This window comes from Bombina bombina, chromosome 1, assembly GCF_027579735.1.
Source record: "Bombina bombina isolate aBomBom1 chromosome 1, aBomBom1.pri, whole genome shotgun sequence".
Classification (NCBI taxonomy): Eukaryota; Metazoa; Chordata; class Amphibia; order Anura; family Bombinatoridae; genus Bombina; species Bombina bombina.
This window is the reverse complement of record NC_069499.1, coordinates 468,499,790-468,516,681: the sequence shown is the minus strand read 5'-3', so window position 1 is coordinate 468,516,681 and position 16,892 is coordinate 468,499,790.

Sequence of the window (16,892 nt, the reverse complement as noted above, 5' to 3'; positions counted from 1 at the left end):
GTGCTTGTTTTTACTTTTTAGTAGCTGTTAACTTTCGGGTAATGCTTTACAAAAGACCCTTTTAAAGGCTATTTGTAGTTTATTATAGATTATTTTTTTTTATTTTGGATTGGGGTTTTTTAACGGGGTATTAGAATAGGAATAATTTTTATTATTTTGGATAATTTTGTTTGTTATTTTTTGTAAGGGTTTTTTTTATTTTTGTGGTGGTTTTTTGTTTTTTTTATATTAGGTATTTTTTTATTTTTAATGGGCTGAAAAAGAGCTGAATGCCCTTTTGAGGGCAATGCCCATACAAATTCCCTTTTCGGGACAATGGGTAGATTAGGTTTATTTTTATTTTGTGGGTTTGGGGGTGGGGGTTGTAATGTTAGGGGATGTTGGTTTTCTTTTTTTGTAAAAGAGCTGTTAACTTTAGGGCAATGCCCTACAAAAGGCCCCTTTAAGCGCCCTTTGAAGTTTATTGTAGATTAGGGTTTTTTTTTAAAATGGGGTATTAGAATAGGAATCATTTTTATTGTTTTTGATCATTTCGCTTGTTATTTTTGTAATGGTAGTTATTTCTTTTTATAATTTTATTGTTTATTATTTTTTGTAATTGTAGTTTTAATTTTTTTAGTAATCTTAGGTTTTATTAGTGTAAGGTAAGTTTGAATTTATTTTAACTATGTAGTTAATAAAAAGTTATATTGTAGCTTGCTTAGGTTTTATTTTTAGGTCACAGGTAGGTTTGTATTTATTTGAACTATGTAGTTAGTAAATAGTTATAGCTTAGGTTTCATTTTTATTTTACAGGTAAGTTTGCATTTATTTTAACTAGGTAGTTAGTAAATAGTAATATTGTAGCTAGCTTAAGTTTTATTTTTAGTTCACGGGTAAGTTTGTATTTATTTTTAAATAGGTAGTTAGTTAATAATTGTAACTTTAATTTAGGTCTATTTAAATTATGTTGAAGTTAGGGGGTGTTAGGTTTAGGGGTTAATTATATAGTTTATTTTAGGTTGTTGCAATGTGGGGGCCAGCGGTTTAGGGGTTTATAGCTTTATTAGTGATTTAGTTAGTGTTGGTGATGTGAGGGGTGCGGTTTAGGGGTTAAGAGGTTAAGGTAGTGTTGGCAATATGGGGGGACGGTGGTTTAGGGGTTATTAGCTTTATTTAGTGTCGACGATGTGGGTGACAGCGGCGGTTTTAGATCATTTTGTTTCGCCAATTGCTGGCAAATTAGTTATGTTAAATTAAAAAAAATTCAGATCCTTTTGTGTTTTCGGATCCATTCTTTATTCATATGCATTATTCTATTCTAAACTTTAGAATAGAATAATGCATTTGGATAAAGAATGGATCCGAAATAACGAACAGATCCAAAAAAACTATTAACTTAACTAATTTGCCGAAACACATTTTTTTAAAAACTTAACTAAACTAATTTGCCGAAACAAAATTATTTATTTAACTAATAAAAACAAAACAAAACGATTTTTTTAGTGACGCACATGTCTAAACTAAATGTATGATTAATTAATTATTTTAAGTTGAATAAGTATTCCTTAGAAACTTGGTGTGCCTATTAAATATCACCAATTTCCACTATTTACCACATCAATGGAAACTAGGCCTACATTTTCCATGGCATTGATGTAATTTTTTTTATTGTGAATATTGTTATATGTTAACCCCTTAATGACCGGACCATTTTTCAATTTTCTTCCCCTTAATGACAATGGCTATTTTTGCATTTCTGCAGTGTTTGTGTTTAGCTGTAATTTTCCTCTTACTCATTTACTGTACCCACACATATTATATACCGTTTTTCTCACCATTAAATGGACTTTCTAAAGATACCATTATTTTCATCATGTCTTCTAATTTACTAAAAAAATAATAATAAAATATGAGGAAAAAATGGAAAAAAACACACTTTTTCTAACTTTGACCCCCAAAATATGTTACACATCTACAATCACCAAGAAACACCCATGCTAAATAGTTTATAAATTTTGTCCTGAGTTTAGAAATACCCAATGTTTACATGTTCTTTGCTTTTTTGCAATTTATGGGGCAATAAATACAAGTAGCACTTCGCTATTTCCAAACCACTTTTTTTCAAAATTAGCGCTAGTTACATTGGAACCCTGATATCTGTCAGGAATACCTGAATATCCCTTGACATGTATATATTTTTTTTTAGAAGACACCCCAAAGTATTGATCTAGGCCCATTTTGGTATATTTCATGCCACCATTTCACCGCCAAATGCGATAAAAAAAAAAAAAGTTCACTTTTTCACAAAATTTGTCACAAACTTTAGGTTTCCCACTGAAATTATTTACAAACAGCTTCTGCAATTATGGCACAAATGGTTGTAAATGCTTTTCTGGGATCCCCTTTTTTCAGAAATAGCAGACTTATATGGCTTTGGGGTTGCTTTTTGGTAATTAGAAGGCCGCTAAATGCCGCTGCGCACCACACGTGTTTTATGCCCAGGAGTGAAGGGGTTAATTAGGGAGCTTGTAGGAAGCTTGTAGGGTTAATTTTAGCTTTAGTGTAGTGTAGTAGACAACCCCAAGTATTGATCTAGGCCCATTTTGGTATATTTTCTGCCACCATTTCACCGCCAAATGCGAGCAAATAAAAAAAAAACCTTAACATTTTTCACAATTTTAGGTTTCTCACTGAAATTATTTACAAACAGCTTGTGCAATTATGGCAGAAATTGTTGTAAAAGCTTCTCTGGGATCCCCTTTGTTCAGAAATAGCAGACTTATATGGCTTTGGCGTTGCTTTTTGGTAATTAGAAGGCCGCTAAATGCTGCTGCGCACCACACGTTAATTATGCCCAGCAGTGAAGGGGTTAAATTAGTAGCTTGTAGGGAGCTTGCAGGGTTAATTTTAGAGATCAGCCTCCCACCTGACACATCCCACCCCCTGATCCCTCCCAAACAGCTCTCTTCCCTCCCCCACCCCACAATTGTTCCCGCCATCTTAAGTACTGGCAGAAAGTCACGCGCATCGTGCACCCGGCGGACACTGGCACTATCGCTACCGGTGCAGAGAGGGCCACAGAGTGGCTCTCTCTGCATCGGAGGCTTGTAAAGTGGTATTGCAGGATGCCTCCATATCGAGGCATCACTGCAATACCCTCAGAGCTGCTGGAAGCATTTGTGATCGCTTCCAGCACTCTGTTTGACAACTGACATACCAGGTACGTCCATTGTCATTAACTGCTTGTTAATGCATGACGTACCTGGTACGTCAGTTGTCATTAAGGGGTTAAATATGTTCTTATGTTTATAGGAAAAACTACCTCAACTGAAACTTCTTCCACATAAAACTTAATGCAGTCCTCGGAATGTCAGAATACAAATGATCATGGAGCTTTTGATAATTATTCTTCAGGTACCTCCCACATCTTGTCATCAGCAGACACTATTCCAGCACACCAGAGGAAGGATCAATGGATGTGACACAGGTAAAAAACATGCTCTGTGTTTAACATGCAGTTTCATAACGTCTTTTCCTGTACCCATACAAAGTACCCCCTCTTATTTTTTCATTTAATTTATTTTCTAATTTATTTGCCTGTTTTTTTTTTCTAAGTTCAACAGCATTTCACAATCAGAATATTTTTTATTTTTTTTAGCTTTGTGGAGCTTTTTTGGTGAGTAGGAGAGAAGTTTTTTGGGAGTTTTCTGGCTAATTCTGAGCCAGGTTTAGCAGGATTTTTTTAAATATTGTTTCTCCAACATTGGTGTGTCCGGCCCACGGCGTCATCCTTACTTGTGGGATATCTCTTCCCCAACAGGAAATGGCGAAGAGTCTCAGCAAAGCTGGCCATATAGTGCCTCCTAGGCTCCGCCCACCCCAGTCATTCTCTTTGCCGTTGCACAGGCAACATCTCCACGGAGATGGTTAAGAGTTTTTTGGTGTTTAAATGTAGTTTTCATTCTTCTATCAAGTGTTTGTTATTTTAAAATAGTGCTGGTATGTACTATTTACTCTGAAACAGAAAAGGATGAAGATTTCTGTTTGTGAGAGGAAGATGATTTTAGCAGACAGTAACTAAAATCGATTGCTGTTTCCACATAGGACTGTTGAGATGAAGTAACTTCAGTTGGGGGAAGCAGTTAGCAGACTTTTCTGCTTAAGGTATGACTAGCCATATTTCTAACAAGACGATGTAATGCTGGAAGGCTGTCATTTCCCCTCATGGGGACCGGTAAGCCATTTTCTTAGTCAAACAAACAGAATAAAGGGCTTATTATGGGCTAAAAAACTGGTAGACATTTTTATGGGCTAAATCGATTGCTTTATTTGGGCATTTTATTCATATTTATGCTGTCAATTTGCATTTATAAACTTGGGGAACGTTTATTAAATGGCAGGCACTGTGTTAGACACCTTTTCCAGTCAGGGGGCCTTCCTAGTTGTAGACTGAGCCTCATTTTCGCGCCATTACTGCGCAGTTGTTTTTTGAGAGCAGGGCATGCAGATGCATGTGTGAGGATCTAAAAATTGCTGGAAAAGCTTCTAGAAGGTGTCAATTGGTATCGTATTCCCCTCTGGGCTTGGTTGGGTCTCAGCAAAGACTATAGCTGGGACTGTATAGGGGTTAAATTTATAAACGGCTCCGGTTCCGTTATTTTAAGGGTTAAAGCTCTGAAATTTGGTGTGCAATACTATTAAGACACTGTGGTGAAATTTTGGTAATTTTTGAACAATTCCTTCATACTTTTTCACATATTCAGTAATAAAGTGTTTTCTGTTTAAAATTTAAAGAGACAGTAACGGTTTTGTTTTAAAACGTTTTTTGTGCTTTGTTGACAAGTTTAAGCCTGTTTAACATGTCTGTACCTTCAGATAAGCTATGTTCTATATGTATGAAAGCCAATGTGTCTCCCCATTTAAATTTATGTGATAATTGTGCCATAGCGTCCAAACAAAGTAAGGACAGTACTGCCACAGATAATGAAATTGCCCAAGATGATTCCTCAGATGAGGGGAGTAAACATGATACTACATCATCTCCTACTGTGTCTACACCAGTTTTGCCCACGCAGGAGGCCCCTAGTACATCTAGTGCACCAATTCTTATTACCATGCAACAATTAACGGCTGTAATGGATAACTCCATAGCAAATATTTTATCCAAAATGCCTACTTATCAGAGAAAGCGCGATTGCTCTGTTTTAAACACTGAAGAGCAGGAGGGCGCTGATGATAATTGTTCTGTCATACCCTCACACCAATCTGAAGGGGCCATGAGGGAGGTTTTGTCAGATGGAGAAATTTCAGATTCAGGAAAAATTTCTCAACAAGCTGAACCTGATGTTGTGACATTTAAATTTAAATTAGAACATCTCCGCGCACTGCTTAAGGAGGTGTTATCTACTCTGGATGATTGTGATGGCTTGGTCATTCCAGAGAAATTATGCAAGATGGACAAGTTCCTAGAGGTTCCGGTGCACCCCGACGCTTTTCCTATACCCAAGCGGGTGGCGGACATAGTAAATAAGGAGTGGGAAAAGCCCGGCATATCTTTTGTTCCCCCCCCTATATTTAAGAAATTATTTCCTATGGTCGACCCCAGAAAGGACTTATGGCAGACAGTCCCTAAGGTCGAGGGGGCAGTTTCTACTCTAAACAAACACACTACTATTCCTATCGAAGATAGTTGTGCTTTCAAAGATCCTATGGATAAAAAATTGGAAGGTTTGCTTAAAAAGTTTTTTGTACAGCAAGGTTACCTTCTACAACCCATCTCGTGCATTGTTCCTGTCACTACAGCAGCGTGGTTCTGGTTCGAGGAACTAGAAAAGTCGCTCAGTAGAGAGACTCCATATGAGGAGGTTATGGACAGTGTTCACGCACTTAAATTGGCTAACTCTTTTATTTTAGATGCCGCTTTGCAATTAGCTAGATTAGCGGCGAAAAATTCAGGGTTTGCTATCGTGGCGCGCAGAGCGCTTTGGCTAAAGTCTTGGTCAGCGGATGTGTCATCCAAGACAAAATTGCTTAACATCCCTTTCAAAGGTAAAACTCTATTTGGACCAGAATTGAAAGAGATTATTTCAGACATCACTGGGGGAAAGGGCCACGCCCTTCCACAAGATAGGTCTTTCAAGGCTAAAAATAAGTCTAATTTTCGTCCCTTTCGCAATTTCAGGAACGGACCGGCCTCTAATTCTGCATCCTCTAAGCAAGAGGGTAATGCCTCACAACCCAAACCAGCCTGGAAACCGATGCAAGGCTGGAACAAGGGTAAGCAGGCCAAGAAGCCTGCCGCTGCTAACAAAACAGCATGAAGGAGTAGCCCCCGATCCGGGACCGGATCTAGTGGGGGGCAGACTTTCTCTCTTTGCTCAGGCTTGGGCAAGAGATGTTCAGGATCCCTGGGCGCTAGAAATAGTTTCTCAAGGTTATCTCCTGGAATTCAAGGAACTACCCCCAAGGGGAAGGTTCCACATGTTTCACTTATCCTCAAACCAAATAAAGAGACAGGCATTCTTACATTGTGTAGAAGACCTGTTAAAGATGGGAGTGATACACCCAGTTCCAATAAAGGAACAAGGAATGGTATTTTATTCCAATCTGTTCGTAGTTCCCCAAAAAAAGAGGGAACTTTCAGACCAATTTTGGATTTGAAGATCCTAAACAAATTTCTCAGGGTACCATCGTTCAAGATGGAAACCATTCGAACGATTCTACCCACTATCCAGGAAAGTCAATTTATGACTACCGTGGATCTAAAGGATGTGTACCTACATATTCCTATCCACAAAGAACATCATCAGTTCCTAAGGTTCGCTTTTCTGGACAAGCATTACCAGTTTGTGGCCCTCCCATTCGGGTTAGCCACTGCTCCAAGGATTTTCACAAAGGTGCTAGGGTCCCTTCTAGCGGTTCTAAGACAGAGGGGCATTGCAGTAGTACCTTACTTGGACAACATTCTAATACAAGCGTCGTCCCTGTCAAAAGCAAAGGCTAATACAGACATCTTTCTGGCCTTTCTCAGATCACACGGATGGAAGGTGAACATAGAAAAAAGTTCTCTGTCTCCGTCGACAAGAGTTCCCTTCTTGGGAACAATAATAGATTCCTTAGAAATGAGGATTTTTCTGACAGAGGTCAGAAAATCAAAACTTCTAAGCTCTTGTCAAGCTCTTCATTCTGTTCCTCGTCCTTCCATAGCGCAGTGCATGGAAGTAGTAGGGTTGATGGTTGCAGCAATAGACATAGTTCCTTTTGCACGAATTCATCTAAGACCATTACAACTGTGCATGCTCAAACAGTGGAATGGGGATTATATAGACTTGTCTCCAATGATTCAAGTAGATCAGAAGACCAGAGATTCACTCCGTTGGTGGCTGACCCTGGACCATCTGTCCCAGGGAATGAGCTTCCGCAGACCAGAGTGGGTCATTGTCACGACCAACGCCAGTCTAGTTGGCTGGGGCGCGGTCTGGGAATCCCTGAAAGCTCAGGGTCTATGGTCTCGGGAAGAGTCTCTTCTCCCAATAAACATTCTGGAACTGAGAGCGATATTCAATGCTCTCAGGGCTTGGCCTCAACTAGCAAAGGCCAGATTCATAAGGTTCCAATCAGACAACATGACGACCGTTGCATATATCAATCATCAGGGGGGAACAAGGAGTTCCCTGGCGATGAAAGAAGTGACCAAAATAATTCAATGGGCGGAGGATCACTCCTGCCACCTGTCTGCGATCCACATCCCAGGTGTGGAAAACTGGGAGGCGGATTTTCTGAGTCGTCAGACATTCCATCCGGGGGAGTGGGAACTCCACCCGGAGATCTTTGCCCAAATAATGCAATTATGGGGCATTCTAGACATGGATCTGATGGCGTCTCGTCAGAACTTCAAGGTTCCTTGCTACGGGTCCAGATCCAGGGATCCCAAGGCGACTCTAGTAGATGCACTAGTAGCACCTTGGACCTTCAACCTAGCTTATGTATTTCCACCGTTTCCTCTCATTCCCAGGCTGGTAGCCAGGATCAATCAGGAGAGGGCCTCGGTGATCTCGATAGCTCCTGCGTGGCCACGCAGGACTTGGTATGCAGACCTGGTGAATATGTCATTGGTTCCACCATGGAAGCTACCTTTGAGACAGGACCTTCTTGTTCAGGGTCCATTCGAACATCCAAATCTGGTCTCCCTCCAGCTGATGGCTTGGAGATTGAACGCTTGATTCTATCGAAGCGTGGGTTTTCAGATTCTGTGATAGATACTCTGGTTCAGGCCAGAAAACCGGTAACTAGAAAGATTTACCATAAAATATGGAAAAGATATATCTGTTGGTGTGAATCCAAAGGATTCCCATGGAATAAGATAAAAATTCCTAAGATTCTCTCCTTTCTACAAGAAGGTTTGGAGAAAGGATTATCTGCAAGTTCTCTAAAGGGACAGATCTCTGCTTTATCTGTCTTACTACACAAAAGACTGGCAGCTGTGCCAGATGTTCAAGCATTTGTTCAGGCTCTGGTTAGGATCAAGCCTGTTTACAGACCTTTGACTCCTCCCTGGAGTCTAAATCTAGTTCTTTCAGTTCTTCAAGGGGTTCCGTTTGAACCTTTACATTCCATAGATATTAAGTTACTATCTTGGAAAGTTTTGTTTTTGGTTGCAATTTCTTCTGCTAGAAGAGTTTCAGAGTTATCTGCTCTGCAGTGTTCTCCGCCCTATCTGGTGTTCCATGCAGATAAGGTGCTTTTGCGTACTAAGCCTGGTTATCTTCCAAAGGTTGTTTCTAACAAAAATATTAACCAGGAGATAGTTATACCTTCTTTATGTCCGAATCCAGTTTCAAAGAAGGAACGTTTGTTACACAATTTGGACGTAGTCCGTGCTCTAAAATTCTATTTAGAGGCTACAAAAGATTTCAGACAAACTTCTTCCTTGTTTGTTGTTTATTCTGGTAAAAGGAGAGGTCAAAAAGCGACTTCTACCTCTCTTTCCTTTTGGCTTAAAAGCATCATCCGATTGGCTTATGAGACTGCTGGACGGCAGCCTCCTGAAAGAATCACAGCTCACTCCACTAGGGCTGTGGCTTCCACATGGGCCTTCAAGAACGAGGCTTCTGTTGACCAGATATGTAAGGCAGCGACTTGGTCTTCACTGCACACTTTTGCCAAATTTTACAAATTTGATACTTTTGCTTCTTCGGAGGCTATTTTTGGGAGAAAGGTTTTGCAAGCTGTGGTGCCTTCCGTTTAGGTAACCTGATTTGCTCCCTCCCTTCATCCGTGTCCTAAAGCTTTGGTATTGGTTCCCACAGGTAAGGATGACGCCGTGGACCGGACACACCAATGTTGGAGAAAACAGAATTTATGCTTACCTGATAAATTACTTTCTCCAACGGTGTGTCCGGTCCACGGCCCGCACTGGTTTTTTAATCAGGTCTGATTAATTATTTTCTCTAACTACAGTCACCACGGTACCATATGGTTTCTCCTATATATATTTCCTCCTGTCCGTTAGTCGAATGACTGGGGTGGGCGGAGCCTAGGAGGGACTATATGGCCAGCTTTGCTGGGACTCTTTGCCATTTCCTGTTGGGGAAGAGATATCCCACAAGTAAGGATGACGCCGTGGACCGGACACACCGTTGGAGAAAGTAATTTATCAGGTAAGCATAAATTCTGTTTTTTATTATTTTATTTTAATAGTAATATTAACTATTATAGAGACAGTTAAGTCCAAAATAAAATTTCATAATTAAAATAGGGCATGTAATTTTAAACAACTGTCCAATTTACTTTTATCACCAATTTTGTTTTGTTCTCTTGGTATTCTTAGTTGAAAGCTAAACCTAGGTAGGCTCATATGCTAATTTCTTAGACCTTGATGGCCGCCTCTAATCTGAATGCATTTTGACAGTTTTTTCCACTAGAGGGCTTTAGTTCATGTGTGTGATATAGATAACATTGAACTCACGCACGTGGAGTTTCCTAAGAGTCAGCACTGATTGGCTAAAATGCAAGTCTGTCAAAAGAACTAAAATAAGGGGCAGTTTGCAGAGGCATAGATACAAGGTAATTACAGAGGTAAAATGTGTATTATTATAACTGTGTTGGTTATGCAAAACTGGGGAATGGGTAATAAAGGGATTTTCTATCTTTTTAAGCAACAAACAATCTTGTGTTGACTGTCCCTTTAACCTTTTTTTTTGCATGTTTATATGAGACTATAAAGGCATCTCTGTATCTGTCAATGTTTGTCTCTAATAATTATTACATTTGAATAGTGCTATATGTTTTTAATTCTAGCTGATGTTCATCTTGTATCTTGTTACAGACACACCTCTTGAAAAAACTGACTCAGGGGTCATTTTGACCTGAAACTAATTAACTAACGTTTATAGATGCTGAACCTGGCAGTAATCTGCTTCCAGATCCTTCCAGATTGCAACTTGCTCCTGTTTTTTTTTAAAAGAAAGGTGTAGTAACAAAGCACTTTACATTGGGTGTTGGTTGAGTTCCCATGCATGTCATGGGGTTTACCATGTTGTATGTAAAGGTCATTTGGGGTTATGGTGTCTACTGAGAATCTAGGGTAATTGGACTATATTGTGGTATGCACTATTAGCAATGGGGAATCAGGTCACCATTTAATTAGGTTAATTGTGGTTTGGAATGCTCGGATCATTAATGTTTAGAATTCATGCAATAAGGGGAGGGCCTCATGCCGAGAGGAGATTCTGTTAGGTGCAGCCGACACCCGGGATCCTCAGAGCAGGGGTCGGTTAGTTGAGTGAGACGGGACAGAAGGTGGATGTCTGTAATCCACAGCTAGCATGCCAGAAGCCTCATAACCTGATACAGTCAAGAAAGAAAGGGGCAGAAAAAAGGAAAAATTATATGTTTACACTTTTGAAAAAGATATAAGGGGAGTTTAAGAGTTTAAGAGTCATTAGATAGACAAGGGTGTTAGGAGCCCTTTAGATAATTTGATATAATTTTTTGTCTGTGTCACGAATACCCCATGATTGAGATGCCAAGGGGTAAATTCTCTTTTGCCTGACCCCATTATAAATGGTTTCAGAGTTCCACTTGAATAAATGTTATCATATAGGCATTGGTGCATTCAGGCAGTAAAAGTGTCCGTTTTAGAGACACAGAGCAGTGCTTCTTCACAAAAACTGATAAGGTCAATAAAGGGACATGGGTACCATGTAGATGTGTGTTTAAAATATGTTGTGACATTAGATGAAGGGAAATATGGCAACCATGTCATATTTGGTATCAAACTGATTCTCACAATGCAAATAAGAGATTGCCTTTCTGTCTATATGAAAATGGATGTATCTAGCAGACAATTTTAATGTGTTCTCTGATGTCAGCCAAAGGTACTTAAAGTTTATTGACTGTTGTAAAAGATAGGGGGTTTCCCATCCAGCCCCTGCAAATGGGGTGAGGTCAGGCAACCTGATCTATTGGAAATAATATATAAGGGTCTTGTGTTTTAACAATGAAATTGTCATTCTTACAAGGGAGGCTGTGACGAACGGCGTAAGGACCCATTGCTTCATGCCATCTCCCTGGCACAGATATTGAGACTAGTAAAGTATAAAATGTGCTTTTTCTCCTTTTTATTTTAAAAACTGATTGCTTGTGTATACTTTTACTTGTAACAACTTTTTATTAATAATGCATTGTGCATAATAATTTTTGGCATAATAAATAATTCATTTATTAAACTTTAGCCTTTGAACCACGTTACTGAAAGAGACTAGTAGTTATAAGACGGTATAGTAGGTTATTTTTTTGCTAAATTGTATTCTGAGAGTAAATCTGTAAATATGGGGTTTCCATAAGATTTCCCATATCATATAATCTTAAGTGTTGGCAGCTAGATATCATTTTTAGTTTAGTGTGTGTGGCATTAAAGGGGTGTTTTGGGCATTTTTTTTACGTCTAGTACAGACTAGAGAGTGTTGCTAACCCTTGCACCCACTGAACTACATCACAAGCCTACCTGGTGTGGCTAGATTGTGACCAATTAGTGACAGTAGAAGGGGTCTGATAACCCTTTTTGGTGCCAAACAAGTGACTGGCGCAGGTGTGGTTAACCCTGCTTGTCACAGTCTGCTTTATTGACACACAAGAGTTTATTTATTGTTTTGTTTTTATTGTGACACTCAGGTAAAAGCCACAAGGGAAGTTCAAAGGTCATTAGATAGAACTAGGATTTTTAAATTATTTTATATTGAAATACATATATATATACTGTATATACTGTGTATATATATATATATATATATATATATACAGTGTATATATATATATATATATATATATATATATATATATAAAGGTTTTTTGTTTTTCTTTCTTCTCACACAAGAGTTTGTTTATGAAAAAGGTATAAGGAATATTTAAGAGTCACTAGCTAAGTAAAGGTGTTAGTGGTCATTTAGGGAATTTGAGATCACTTTTGGTTTGTTTTATTGACACATAAGAGTTTGTTTATTTTTTGTTTTTCTGACTGCGATACACAGGAAAAAGGCATAAGGGAGTTTAAAAGTTATTAGATAAACTCAGGTATCTAACTATTCTTTATTAAAATATATAGAATTCCCCCCCCCCCTCTTTAAAAAATAGCTGTCTATGGATAAATATATTTCATCGGCCCCCTATTCTAAGACTGTAGCAATGGCGGGTAGAAGAAATCAAGAAAAAAAACAAATTAGACGCAGTGCAGAGCTGAGTTTGGATTCCATTTAAGAGGAGGGGACTGAAATGGTACAAAATACCGAACTTTTAAAACAGATCAGTGCATTATTTATACACAAATTTGACTCCTTACAAAATAGAGTAGATGCTATTTCACAAGAAATGAAACAATTCTTTTCCAGAATAGCTCTAGTGGAACAAAGAATAGCAGATTTGGAAAATAGAGATATCGAGAAAGATAAAGATATCTCAGGAATGCTTAAACAAATTAAATTTTTAAGTGACAAAGTGGAGGATCTTGAAAATAGATCACGTAGAAATTATTTAAGGGTCATTGGTATACCAGAAACTCTTGCAGAGAGAGAATTAATGCCTTTTGCAGCAGTACAGCTCCCCTCGCTCTTAAAAATCTCACAGACACTAGTCAACCTATACTAGTGGAACGTGCCCATAGGATTGGCTTCCTTAGAACTCAAGATGAGCTAAATGACAAACCTAGACCTATAATTATAAAATATTTAAATTTTCAAGATAAAATTAAAATCTTACAGGCTTACAGAATCCAAAAAATCTATTTTCAGAATAAAACTTTTTAAAATTTTCAGGATTTCTACTACAAGACATCTAATTGTGTGCACCAATATGTTCTTGGTTAATTCAGGAAGGAAGGTCAGTGAAGCTTCTGTATCCAGATGGATTCAGCATAAAAACTAAGGATGGCTTCAAGATCTTTAATAGTCCACAAGAGGCAGAGAATTTTCTAATGGATAAAACTAAATAATATTAAGAATTATAGACATCAAGTAACTAATCAGAATTAAAGTTAGCACAAGTAGAAGCCGGTTTGATGGAAAGTATGGACAGGCTATTAAATAGATTCATGGTTTCCCCATTCCCCTGTGATACAAATGTGATATGGCAAGCCGTATACAGTGTTATTATTGTGAACCAGTCTTCTTGGCCTATATGAATCTATATAGAATAAAGAAATCCTGAGTTGCTGACTTGGCATAGACTTGAATATTATATATAACTTGTTTTGATTGAAAAAATGCTGAACAAAGCAATATGTATTCTAAAAGAACAAATGACTCATCCGTGGTTAAGACATTTGTTGAACTGGATACATCTGGACAGGAATAAGAGACAGACAGTTTTGCAAAAAAAAATAATGTAAGAAGTGTATATAGAGGATCTGGGACTTAGATTCATTGGACTTCTCAATTCAAGGGCAATTGTGCTGTTTGGATATTAAGCTGAAACTCCCAGATCTTCTATATCGTTCGGGCTGAAGATGACGGGAATCCCCAGCCAAAGTGGAACATATATGATGCATGATCTGGTCATGTAGTGATTTATTTTATTTTTATATAAACAAGTTGTTATTATACATTATTATTTAAGATGTTATTTTCTTTTGTGAATAAACTATTATACATATTAAGAATAGCAAGGAGTTCAATTATTGGTTTAAGCATATGTATTAAGGTATACATTTTATTAGGCAATACACCCTCCTTCCTTTTTTTTGCTGGTAATCCTAGGGTACAAAACATAGGAAGAGAGGAGGGAGTAAAGAAAAAGGAGGGAAAAGAGGAAATATATTGTTGAGATTGTTTAGTTATAAAAGCTGGGATATATAATTTTGGGTCATGGAATGTGGGAGGGTTCCCCTCCCCAATCAAAAGGAAGGTAGTTTTACTGCATTTAATAAATTGAAAATCGATCTATGATTCCAACAAGAAACTCATCTGAATGAAATAGAAAGTCAAAAATTAAAGTGAGGTTGGGTGGGTGAAGTGGTTTATGCTCCTGGAATTCATAGGAAGGGGAGTAGCTATACTTTTCAGCAACAAAACTGCAATATCAAATTATTAGGAAAGAAATAGATGAACAGGGAAGGTTTATCCTATTGGAAGTGGATCTGGGTAAGAGAAGAGTAGTGCTATGTAATGTATATGGCCCCAATGAAAATAAAGACTTGTTTTGGAAGTAAATACAAACAAAATTAATGGAGTTTAATAAGAATATTATTATGGGTGGTGATTTCAAAATGATGGCGTCAGTGCAATTAGATAGAGAACAAAAGGAAAATAGAGATATATATTCAAATAGGGATACTAAACTATTTAAGGTGCTGTGTTATAATCATGATTTAATAGACATCTGGAGAAATGGATACCCTGATACTAAAGAATTTACTTGTATCTTTAAGGCGCATAAATCGTTATCATGTATTGACGTTCCTAATTAGTTAAAATGTATACTCTATAGTTCAAAAGACTTCAATTTTACCGATTACCATTTCTGACCATGCCCCTGTATTGCTTTCATTAGTAATTAATCCAATAAATCAGTTGAATAACAAATTTTTCTTTCCTAAGTATTTGTATAATAATCTGACCTTCAGAAATTTTCTGATCAGTAAATGGGATGATTATTATAGTAGGAATAAATATTCGGTAGATAATGTGGAAACAATCTGGCAAGCTTTTAAAACGGTAATACGGGTGGAAATTTTAGCTTTCCCTGTTAAAATGAAAAAGAAAAATAATATTTATTGGATCCAACTCATGAACCAGAATGTTAACAAATAACAGCAATATCTACAGGGTAATAATAATGAGAACTGGAAAGCATATTTAGAAGCCAAAAGGCAAAGAGATTGCTTTTGTATTCAAAGAGAATCGCAATTGAGCTAAAGAAAAATAGTAAATTTATGTCCTTTGGCAATAAAATAGGGAAATATCTGGCAAAGTCCCAAAAACAAAAAAATTGGATCACTTCTATTAAAAGTAAAGATAGAAAGTTGAATCAGCCAAAATATATTATACAATAATTCTACCATTATTTTAAAGATTTATACGCTAATAAAGAAATAGACTATCAAAAGAAAGATATATTTTGTGAAAGAATTAAACTCCCTGAGATTTCGAGTGATGAGTTAGAAATTCTCAATTCTGTAATTTCTAATAAAATGGCCATAAAAAAAAATGAGTCCTTAATAAAGCCCCAGGCCCAGACGATATACTGGCAGAGTTGTATAAGGTTTTAGATGATAAAATTATTCCTCTAATGAATAAAGTATACAATTTCTTCTTTATAGAATGAAAAAGTTGATCTAGGTATTTTAATGAATCTAGAATAGTGCTGATTCTAAAACATGGGAACGATTCGAACGTAATGGACTCTTATAGGCCTATTTCACTCTTAACCCCTTAATGACAAGTGACGTACCAGGTACGTCCTGCAAAAACTTGCAGTTAGTGACAATGGACGTACCTGGTACGTCACTTGTCTAAGAGAGTGCTGGAAGCGATCGCAATCGCTTCCAGCAGCTCTCAGGGTATTGCAGTGATGCCTCGATATTGAGGCATCCTGCAATACCCTTAGAAAGCATCCGATGCAGAGAGAGCCACTCTGTGGCCCTCTCTGCACCGGTAGCGATGCGGCCGGTTCGTTGGTGGGTGGGAGCGCAACAGGGAGGCGGGTGGGCGGCCCATCGCTACCCGGCATCCGGCTCCTGTAAGTGCAATGTGCACGCCGGGTGCCGGGAGCGTGCGGGGGCGCGCATGCGCGTGCGCGTGCGCGCGCGGCTGCGCGCGGGTGCGCGCGCACGCGCGTGATCACCTACCCACACTGACACCAATGAGTGGGAAGAGGGGGGGAAATATATATATATGAGGATCTGGGAGGGGGAGGGGGTTGGGGTATTGTGGGGGGCTGCTACACTACAGAAAAAAATAAATTAGTAATAAAAAATAATAATTAAAAACACTTTTTTGGGGGGCAAATTGGGTACTGGCAGACAGCTGCCAGTACCCAAGATGGCGGCAATTAGGTATGGGAGAGGGTTAGATTGCTGGGGGGGGGGATCATGGAGGTTGGGGCTAAGGCAGGAGTCCATCACAGCTAAAACATTTTATTTTTTTTTATTAAAAAAAATAAAAACTCCTTTTATTTAGTACTGGCAGACTTTCTGCCAGTACTTAAGATGGCGGGGACAATTGTGGGGTGGGGGAGGGAAGAGAACTGTTTGGGAGGGATCAGGGGGTGGGATGTGTCAGGTGGGAGGCTGATCTCTACCCTAAAGCTAAAATTAACCCTGCAAGCTCCCTACAAGCTACCTAATTTAACCCCTTAACTGCTGGGCATAATTTACGTGTGGTGCGCAGCAGCATTTAGCGGCCTTCTACTTACCAAAA